Below are 11782 nucleotides of genomic sequence, written 5' to 3'. Positions count from 1 at the left end.
ACTCTTTTCACAATGCACATCCCAACCTAGGCTTAACCCTTTTGAGTCAACTGAGTTAACGCTAATGCTAAATTTGAAAAACCTTTAGTGAACTTCCTGTAGTAACCAGTCAATCCAAGAAAAACTTTTAATCCCAGTGGCAGACTTCAGAGTCGCCCATTGTAACACGACATCTATATTCGATAGATCCACAACTATACCACCACTAGAATCACATGACCAAGGAACTCACTTCCTTTAACCATAACTCGCATTTGGAAAAACTTTGCGTACAAATGGTTCTCTTTCAATGCCTACAATATAATTCTCAGATCACACATAGCCTCATACTACCGTCCCTCTTCTTCACTAACAACACCGAAACACCCCACAGAGAAACACTTGGTTAAACAAACTTCTTCTCAAGCAAATCTTCTAGTTTCTTCTTCAATTCCCACCCTTTGAAGTAGGCACCCTATAAGGAGTCATCGACACCGGACTAGTACCAGGTACTAAGTCTATAGAAAAATCTACTTTGCACTCTGGAGGTAAATCACTGATGTCTTCAGGAAACACTTCAGGAAATTCACACACTCCAGGAAGATCACGAACAACTCCTTGTCCTCTAGCTTCCAACGGAGCTAACTGTCGCACCTCAAAAAATGAGAACACGACTTAACGAGGCGCAATCGCACGCTCGCATGATGGACTAAACAGAGTCGCCACCGAACTTTATTTATTCCTAAAAAGGAAAGGGGAAATATCGATAAAACCCAAGAAAGAACGACAATGATTATGGTCGTCGCAACCAATATCAGGGTTCGGGAGTCGATTACGCAAGGGAAAGGTATTAGCACCCCTCACGTCAGTTGTACTCAACCGGAACCATTAGGTTAATTGTGCGCGTTAGTGTTAGCTTAAAATGTTAGGCTTCTCAAGTTATTATGAGGGAAAGAATAATAGAATCAAAAGAAAAGAGAAGATGTTTTTGGATTTTTCCAACAAAGGGGACTAAACCTACGTTTTTTTATTAATGGGCCTGACAAGATTTCACAATTCTGCTCCTACGTATCTCAATAGAGAACTCAAGGCTTACGTAGTTCTAGGTAGAAAATGTTTGTTTGTTGGTCGATTTTAGGGAAATCTATATTGTATTAATCGACGAAAACATTGTTTTACCCAAAACAGATGAGGAGCGGACGTGTACCACACATTGAATGGATTTACAAATCAACATTCAGAAAAACGTCACTTATCTCAACTCAACAATTATGGCCGAAGCATTGCTTTGCATCATCTAAAGACAAGATGTCTTTCGTTTATGAAAAGGTTTTTCTAAGATCAATCGCACGGCGGCGAGAAAAGAGTTTGATTGGTTGAATGTATTTTTTGGCTTGAAAGACGAATATTTATGACTTGCAAGCTCTTACAACTTGGGTCTAATACTCGGGACTACGTGTGGACCTTTCACCCAGGTAATCTTTTTCTTTCAATTTTATTAGGAAAAGACGTTTGAATATTTAAAAATATTTTGAAGAGAAGACGAATACATAGGGCTTACAAGCTCTTACAACTTGGGCCTAATATTCAGGATTACAACTGGATATTCCATCCAGGTAATCTTTTCCTTCCAATTTTATTGAGAAAATAAGTTTGAATAATTACAAGTGTTTTGAAGAGAAGACGAATACTTATGGCTTGCAAGCTCTTACAACTTAGGCCTAATATTCAGGATTACGACTGGATATTCCATCCAGGGTAATATGTTTCTTCCAATTTAGTTGAGAAAATGGTTTGACATGTTTGAGGGTAATTGAAGAGAAGACGAATACATATGGCTTACAAGCTCTTAGAACTTGGGCCTAATATTCGGGATTACGACTGGATATTTCATCCGGGTAATCTTTTTCTTCAGATTCTAATGAGAAAAGAATTTGAATATTTGAATAACATGAAGGTTTGAGATTCAAATGATCGAAGTACGGAGATTTGGAATATAAAAGGAGTTGAATAAATCCCCTCACAAAAACTTGATATACAAGGACCCCCAAAATAAGTTGATTATAAATAAGTTAAAAACTATATGAATAAATAAATAAGTTTTCTTTTTTTTTGACGCATTTTAAAAAAATAAAAATAAACGGAAATAGAATAAAGCAATCATGTTTTTTTGAATAAAATAGGGGATAAAAAAATAATTTAATCCAAATAATTCTAAAAGAAAAATAAAATAACATTATCTTTAAGAAAATAAAATTTAATGAAACCACAAAAACAAAAGCCAGGGATTGAACTTTGGGCCTAGCGGGAAACAAGAGAAGTCTCAACCACCAGGCCAAGAGTGCTTAATTGGAATCTAAGTTCACCCAGCAAAACCAATATTAAACTTCAACGGAGTTTTAAATTAAAAAAAACGGGCCTTTGCCAAAAAAAGCCCAAAAGGGTGATAAGGGATTTTGGGCTCGGGTTGGGTCGCTCCATGACCCGGTTTAACTTATAGAAAATACAAACAAGACAAAAACCCTAAAATTTTATACAGCCATTCTTCTCTTCCTTTTGAGAAAAACGTTTCATGTTATCAATTCCTCTCAATAACTCTTACACAAACTCTCATCTCCCTCCAATGGAAACAAAAATCCGAACAAAGAAAATAGAGATTAAATCAAAATCACCTTACTCATTTGTTGCTCTCTTTCTTCCGATCGCTTCCTGTCAAACTCACATGGCCATCGGTTCAGGGATTTGCGTCGGCGACACTAACACAGCCACGGATCTGGCGGTTCAAGCACGACGACGACAGCGACCTAACACGGCCACGAATCCGGCCATTCGCACACGGCGACCTACGCGACCATGAATCCCTGCCGTTCGCATATTCGCGATGGCGACCCTACGCAACCATGAATCTAGGTTGCGTCCTCCTTCATCACCGTCAAAGCTTACACTCAGCACTCACGATGTCACAACCTCAACACAACAATATTTGGCAGTGTTCACATTGCTCGCGAAAAGATAATCAAGGAAAACATCAAACTACTCAATGAAACGAGATTAATCACACAGAGGTTAAAGCAGATAAATTATGAAGACAAAAGAAAACTGACGAGTAGAAATCCGGGTAATCCGATTTCTCTTCCTTTCCATTGTTTATGTTTCTTGATTTGTATCAAATGTATGAACCAAATAGCAACTTAGATTTTTTTTGTGGAAAAATGTTACCGTCAAAAAGTCAAAAATTCTTGCTGTCAATATTTTGGTTGTGAAAAATTGTTCTATCTAAAATTGTTCCTGTATAAAATTATTGCCCCATTTTGTTGTTCTCATGTTTTTTTTTATATTGAGGGATGGCTAGGGTTTCAAATAGATGTCTATTGATGGAAAGGGAACGAATCAAAGATGTTTTATCTTACTGCAAAATAGCTTGTCTATTTTTGTGAAACAATTGTTTTTTACTGTTGAGATTTTTATGGATACAATGATATGTCTAAACTCTTGTTTTTGCTATTCTGCACAGACAGGTATATACAAGACAAAACATATGCTTAAAGAATCAAAAGTGTTCTGCTATGATATTATGCATACAAGCAAGCAAAATGAACCTGCAAACTTGAAGGATCCTCCCACTTGGAAGTAACTTTGGATAATATTACTTTGAAAAGTTTTTTCCTTATGATGTAGACAAAAGTAAAATAAAAACTTCTTTTTTTAATTTTTTAAAATAAAAATAATCTAATTATAAATGTTACAAAATATTCAAATAAATTCAAATGAAATGAATAAATTGTAAAACCAAATTAAAATTGTGAAACAAATTGTAAAACAAAATGTAAAACAAAATGTAAAATAAATTGTAAGACAAAATGTAAAACGAATTGTAGAAAAAAAATTATCATTATCATTTTTTAATTCATATCTTAATTTATGAAACAAAAATTAATTTGTCAATACTTATTTAAACATAACATAAAAACCTTCTTGCTAGAAATTTAAAACATGGTAAATGAAGATCTGATTATGAATATGAACGCTTATGAATGAAGATCATGTTTTTTATGTGAATTGGTAAATAGAAAAAAAAAATCTAATGAAAATTAAATAAATGTGTATTAAAATGAAATTAAAAAATGGAATGATTTATGAATATGAATGGATGCAAATTGATAAATACAAATGCTTGAAATGTAAATGAATGCCTTTAGGCGGGGCAAAATTTAGGGTATGACAGTTGCCCCTATTTAAATATCTTTACCAGATGACATGAGTGATGATAATCCTCATGGTATCAAAAGTGAAAGGTATTTAAATACAAAAGACCCGAATTTTGCCCCTAGATGTGATGACATGTCGTGATATGAGTTGAAGGACCTCTTTTGGGTTTGTTTGGGATATGATGGACCCCAATATTATTTTTATGATGGATGAAGAATGAAAAATGGAATTGTGGGGAATGACGGAGACATGTTATAACGGTGGTCCACAGGAAACAAAAATGAAGGTGAAAACGTGTTAGGGATAACAATCCTGCTAGAGGAAAGACAACTGGAGAATATGCAAAGAGATTTTAACAACAGGTTCATACATGACCTGACAGACACCAGAATATTCAAAGAATTTTCAACAAAAGGTTCAAACATGACCTGAAAACACTTGAATATTCAAAGAGTGCTCAATTAACAAGCTTGTCGCACCTCGAAAAATGGGGATACGACTACAAAGCGAAACGCGATCGCACGCTCGCAATGATGGACTGAACAGAGTCGCCACCGAACTTTATTTATTCCCAAAAATGGGAAAGGGAAAATATCGATAAAACCCCTAAAAGAAAGGATAAGATATGGTCATCGCAACCAATATCAGGGTTCGGGAGTCGATTACGCAAGGGGAAGGTATTAACACCCCTCACGTCCGTTGTACTCAACGGGAACCATTAGGTCAGTTGTGTGCGTTAGTGTTAGTTGAAATATTAGACTTTTCGAATTATTAGGTGGGAAAGAAGGAAAGGATGAGAAGAGAATATTTTTGGATTTTTGACGAAGAACTAAACCTAAGTTTTTTATTAATGGGCCTGACAAGATTTAAAAATCCTGCTCCTGCGTATCTCAAAAGAGAAATCAAGGCTTACGTAGTTCTGGGTAGAAAAATGTTTGTTTGTTGGTCGATTTTAGCGAAAGCTATATTGTGTTAATCGACGGAAACATAGTTTTACCCAAAACAGATGAGGAGTGGACGCATACCACACATGGAACAGATTTATAAATCTACATTCGAAAAATCGTCACTTATCTCGGCTCAACAATCGTGGCCGAAACATTGTTTGCATCACCTTAAGACAATATATCTTTCGTTTATGAAAAAGGTTCTTTGATTAGTCGCACGACGGCGAAGAAGAGTTTGATTGGTTGGATGTATTTTGAGTGATGGCGAGAACTTGGATGAGCGAGATATACATCTCGAATCCTAGCCTCAGGAGTGCACGGTATACACCATGTTCCATTTCCATCTTCATTGGCAAAAGTATTTAATAGAGATTAAGTATTTTTATGTTTGATTGAGAAAGGGTTTGAAGAAACCGCATTGACAATTTTAGACGATGGCGAGAGTTAAGATTGGCGAGGCATCCGCCTCGAATCTTAATCTCAGGAGTGCACGGTATACACCATGTTCCATTTCCATCTTTATTGAAAGAGGCTAAGATAGGAATTAAGTATTTTGGAGTTTGAAAGACGAATACTTGTGACTTGCAAGCTCTTACAGCTTGGGTCTAGTACTTGGGACTACGTCTGGACATTCCACCCAGGCAGTCTGTTTCTTTCCAATATTGCTAAGAAAATGATTCGAATATTTACGAATATTTTGGAAGGAAGACGAATATTTATGGCTTGCAAGCTCTTACAGCTTGAGCCTAATATTCGGGATTATAACTGGATATTCCCTTCAGGATAATCTTTTTCTTCCAACTTTGTTAAGAAGATGGTTTGAGATACTTACAAGTGTTTTTGGAGAGAAGACGAATATTTATGGCTTACAAGCTCTTACAGTTTGAGCCCAATATTCGGGATTATAACTGGATATTCCCTCCAGGATAATCTTTTTCTTCACATTTTATTTAGAAAAAGGATTTGGCGATTTCAGAAAATAAATCGGTGGAGTTCCCAATCGTTCAATTTTTTATTGTTCACTCTCGAAATGAGTTTGAAATCAAATGGATAAATAAGTGATCAAATAATTAAAAACAAATTATCAATATAAAAGGAATATGCACGTATATGAGATGCACAAGCAATTAAAGGATGTTAAAATGAAATTAGGGCCCAAAGCCCATTCCACAATTAAATCCCTAGCTCTAATAATAAAACATAATTAAAATGAATAATAATAATGAGAGTTGATATGGGAGTAGAAATTAATTCCCTTAAATTGAGAGTCAATTTCAATGATAGTCTGGGCAGTAGATGAAAGAATTCTTTTCGCCCTCTCACACGCAGTCCTCAATCGCCGGAGTGCCCCAGGGTTTTCTCTCCTTGTAATCAAATAATCAGCAACAACACCACCAATATTTGAGAACACAAACATATTGGGATAAGGCTATATTTTCGATGAACCCAAGTCATGAAGACAGAAGCTTGAACGCCTGGTCTTTGTACTTTAACAGCAACAACCTGCCCTGTTCTGCGAAGTCTAGCTTGATAAACCTTCCCGAGTGAAGCAGCAGCAACAGGCTCGGGTGAAATCTCTGACTTCGCCGTAAAGGAGTCGTCGCAATCGGAGCCAATCGAGATGGCGGTGCATGTGACGGAGCAGCGACGGGAAGAAAGTTGGTTTGAACTGTTGTGAGGTTGAAATTGAAGGGAGGAGTTGGAGTGGTTCGTCGTTGGGATGAGGAAAGGTACGGTTAAGGGTTTGTGCGATTCATGGTGTACGGCGGTTTCTATGTGACGGTGAAGAGGGTTTGGATGTTGACGGCGGTGTGGTGGTGGCGGATAAAGGTGAGTGTGTGTTTGGGTGAGATGGTGACGGAGGATTGATGAGGGTTTCGTGAAGAAGATGATGAAGTGAGGAAGATGAAGGGTGGTGGCGGATTTAGGGTTGGAGTGAGGAAATGAGTGATGGAGAAAGAGTGAAGTCCGCCTCCGAATTCTAGGGTCCTCGTTCCGTCTCTCCTCCGCCTCTATTTATCTCCACAGCTTTAGGGTTTCGGATGATATATGGAGTTCAAAAGAGTATCTCTGCAAAATCTCTTTTGGGTTGTCAGGTTTTGGTCGCCCTACTTGATGTTTGGATCCGGAGAAGGTAACACAAAACTAACTTTCTTTTTTGAATTTTGTCTCAACTCTCTTTTGGGATATTTCTTGAAATTTCTACAGCCTTGCTAATTACCTTGCTTCTACTGCAGTGAAAATGGTGAAAACGTGAGGAGCTTCGGTTTTCACGTGGCTTTGGTTGAACTGGTATTTTCTAGCCTATTGGTTTTGCTGCAACATGTGATGGTGAGCTCTTGGTTATTACTGCAAGTTCACATGGTTCTATAGGCAATGCCTCAGACCATGATTAATTAGGACAACTCTGATCATGGTATGTGAATGTGCTTTGCTTCCCAACTGCTCAATTGGATTTGGCTGTCTTGATTGGTTTGTGTTATGTTGAACTAGTGTAGGATGTGGGTTAGCTCAGTTGCATGGACCTGCTGCTCGAAGCTCATGTTGGTTTGATGGTTTAGGTGATGGTTTGCCTAATTACTCGTAGCAGGTTTGTACTGTGTGTGTTGCTGCCTTGCCAAAGCTTATGTGTAGGAGTATTATCGTTGCAAACTTGTAGTGGTATGGTTCTGCAGTATCATTGCTCTAGGCCATTTGCAACATGATGATCCATGTGCATTGCTTGATTTGTTAAGCTTATTGAGTGAAGTTAATTGCTGTGATAATTTATAGTTATTATTATTGGACTAATGGGCACCTTTATTTTGCTTGTTTGGAGACAAAACATACCGGTTTGAGGTCTGCTGCGTGACTTGACGACAAATTGGTCCAGGGACATTCAAGGCATAGAAAAATGGTAAACTCCCTGGTTTCTAACCCTACCTTTCATGTATATTGCAGCATTGCCGAATTTATGCATAATTACCGCATTTGATGCTTATGCAGAATTTTAGATCATGGCACATTCTGATGAGCTCTTTGACGCTATACACAAAATGCAGCCTCAACGTGGTTGGCGATCTTGAGTGCAATATGTTCAGAAGATGTGTTCAAGCGATCAAGTAAGCATCCTGAGGAGAACCGATTTGATGTGTTGTGCCGGTAAAATGAAATTCACAGAAGATTGACTGTTGCAGCACTAACTGACTTGTTCAGTCACCAACCCAAACTAACAAATTCTACACGCTTGCCCCCGACTTCAATGATAACAAGCCGCCGGACACTTGCAAAATGCATGACATGACCCTGCACGTCTAATTGCTTCTGATTTCCGTTTGCAAACAACTGAAGCCCATGATGAACTATTGCTACCAGCAACATCTGCAGAGGACCGTCCAGGCCGTATTTGCTTGCCACAAGGTATGCTTCCTTGGTTGTGGATTGGTTTTGAACTTGTCTTATGGAATTAGATTAATGCTTATGGACTTGTCTTATGGAATTGGATTGATGCTTAAATTAGTGTAGGATTTGGATTGTCATTTATGTTTGTGTATGACCATTTGATGTTGGATCTGTTTTGGACAGGAAGTTTTCCATAATCAACGTTCACGTTGCATGTCACGTTTGGCATTGATGATGGTCCAACCAATCCGGAAATCTAATGTATCTTATATTGAATCTTCCCTAGATAAATTGACAACACTGTTTTTGGATGCTTCTTCGCATCGCATTGGTTCTTTATTTTTAAGGTTAAAGCTAGATTTGAACTTCATATCCAAACCACCTATTCAGCAAGCATGTCACGTGTTGCAACAATTAAATCAACTTTGAGTTTCGATAGGTGTGGTGTGAGGTTACTGTCATGGTTTGCTTTTGTATATGTGTGGGGTGCTGTTGTTTTGCAGGTTGTAGTTTTGCAACTTTGTTGGCGGTGTTGGATCCGGGAGCGTGGTCACTTAGCATATTTGGTTCATCCCACAGCTAGGCTGCCGTTTGCAGTTCGAGAGTTTGGTTTTGAATGATGCAGGCTGCCTGTTGGATCACCTTGCTGTAAATACTTGTTGTAAAAATAATATCCCTGTCATGTAAAACGAGTTACAGTTTTGTAATATAGCATCTGGTAGTTTATGGATCAACATGAGATGTGATTGGTTTAGATTTGCAATAGTAGAACTCCATTAGATATTTGTTCTTTATGATTCTAATGTATCCATGGATAGTTTGTAACAAGAATTGATTGTAGCTCCAACTTTATTATGGAAAGTTCACGGCATCTACTTATGGCTTTGTCTTGGTATAGCTGTGACAGGTTTCTTACATTTGTAATTGTGGCTTTCACGATACTACATTCTGCTTGTCTTCTTACTAGTGTTTATGACAGGATGATTAAAACGGTTACGTTATCAAGGTTGGAAAACCGTCCACACCAACTTCGTAGTTTTGTTTCAAATAATGCAATTTGATGGATTGTCCATAGATGGAATTAGAAATGATTGTAATCTCCCTTTTTATTTTTTTGGACTGCTATGAATTTCCTGCTACAATGATTATTTGGACATTTGAATGGTGTAATGAATGTTTGAATTTGGTTAGTGTAAAATGTAGAATGAATTGGAAGTGGAATTTGGTTTGAATGAAATGAATTTGTGGTTATAGAAATGGATTGGAATGAATTGGACTTGGTTAGTGTAAAATGTAGAATGAATTGGAAGTGAAATTGTAACTTGGTTTAAAATTATTCATGGAATTTGGTTTGAATGAAATGAATTTGTGGTTATAGAAATGGATATGGATTTTTTTGAAATAATCTAAAACTCATCTAAATGTCAATTAAAAACCAAAAAAACCAATAAAACCAATTAAAATCAAATTAGTCTATAATTTGTTAAAATTACTTTGATATCAATTCTAACATTTATTTGAAAATAAAAATCAATTAGAGTTTGAATCATTAGTAAAAAAAACAATTAAGATTAACTTGAAATTTGGAATTAGATTTACTTTGAAATTAAATTGAAATTGGAAATTAAAAAGAGTCAAATAACTAAAATCCATTTTGTAATAAAAAAAACACCATGATCGAAAAGCTTAGATAATAACCAATGTTTATCAAAAAAAATGGATTTGGGAATGGACGGTTGCCTTTGGTCATGAATGTATGCAAATGAACTTTAGGCCAAGTGCCAAATGAAAAAATGAAAAAAATTCAGGACCAAAATCGGGGTATGACAAAGCTCATACATGACCTGCCAACATTAGAGAATATATAGAGAAAGTTTGGACAATAAATTCAGACATGATATGATTGCAACCTGAATATCAAGGAAAGTTTAGTCAACTAGTTCATACATGACCTGACAACACTGGAAAAGTCAAAGAATTTCATCAATAGGTTCATACATGACCTGACCATTGGGATATTGAAAGAGTTTCAATAACAAGTTCAAACATGACCTAACAATGTTAGGGGATATCAGAAGGTTTCATCAACAGGTTCAAACATGACCTGAAAATACTGGAAAACATACAAAGAAAGTTCCATCAACAGGCTCATACATGACCTGACAACATTGGAAAATTCAAAGCATTTCAACAACAAGTTCAGACATGGCCTGACAATGTTAGAAAATCAAGGAAAGTTTAATCAATAGGTTCGTACATGACCTTAATATTAGGATATTTAAAAAAAGTTTCACTCACAGGTTCAGACATGACCTGACAACACTTGGGAAAAAATCAAAGGGAATTTTATCAACATGTTCATACATGACCTGACGACACTGGAAAATTGAAAGAAAGTATATCCATAGGTTCATGCATGACCTGACAATTCTTGAGGTTTCATAGATATTTTAACAATAGGTTCATATGTGACATGACAACACTAGAAAATCCAAAGAAAACATCAACAACAGGTTCATACATGACCTGACAATATTGGAAAACATATAAAGCAAGTTTCATCAACAAGTTCATACATGACCTGACACTTTAGAATACATCTGACAATTCTGGATATTTTTCACAAAAAATTCATCCAGTCAAAGATTTTGGAGATTCCTAACATGGAATTTATGCAAAACAAAGATAAATGGGAGTCTTCTTATAAGTAGATCGTCCATGTAAAAGGCTACGATGATTCTTTACAAAGAAATCAAACAAACCCAATATCATTGGAGTTTGCTAACACGAAAACCTCCAAGCTTCTGGGAATTCCTCAAGATGATGAGTCATACATGACTTTCAGGGAACCATCAGGAAAGATAGGGTAATCAAACTCTCTGTGTGTGCCAACAACAATTGGACTTTGACCGTAAGCAATGGATTACAATCAACTTTTAACGGATTTTGCCAACAACAATTGGACTATGACCGTAAGCAATGGATTACAACCATCTTTTAACGGATTTTGCCAACAACAATTGGACATTGACTGTAAGCAATGGATTACAACCAGCGTTTAACAGATTTTTCCAACAACAATTAGACTTGATAGAAGTCATTAGTAAAACAATTATCGGCTACAACAGAGTTTGCCAGCAACAACTGGACTTGAAATGATGTTGGCGACAACCAAACTTCAGATACCAATCACGATTGTATTTACAAATGGAGTGACAATGATGCCAACGACAATTGGGTTTAAGATGAGTTCTAGTAACAACTGA

This window comes from Lathyrus oleraceus, chromosome 2 (assembly GCF_024323335.1).
Source record: "Lathyrus oleraceus cultivar Zhongwan6 chromosome 2, CAAS_Psat_ZW6_1.0, whole genome shotgun sequence".
Taxonomy (NCBI): Eukaryota; Viridiplantae; Streptophyta; class Magnoliopsida; order Fabales; family Fabaceae; genus Lathyrus; species Lathyrus oleraceus.
This window is presented reverse-complemented; position numbering follows the sequence as displayed.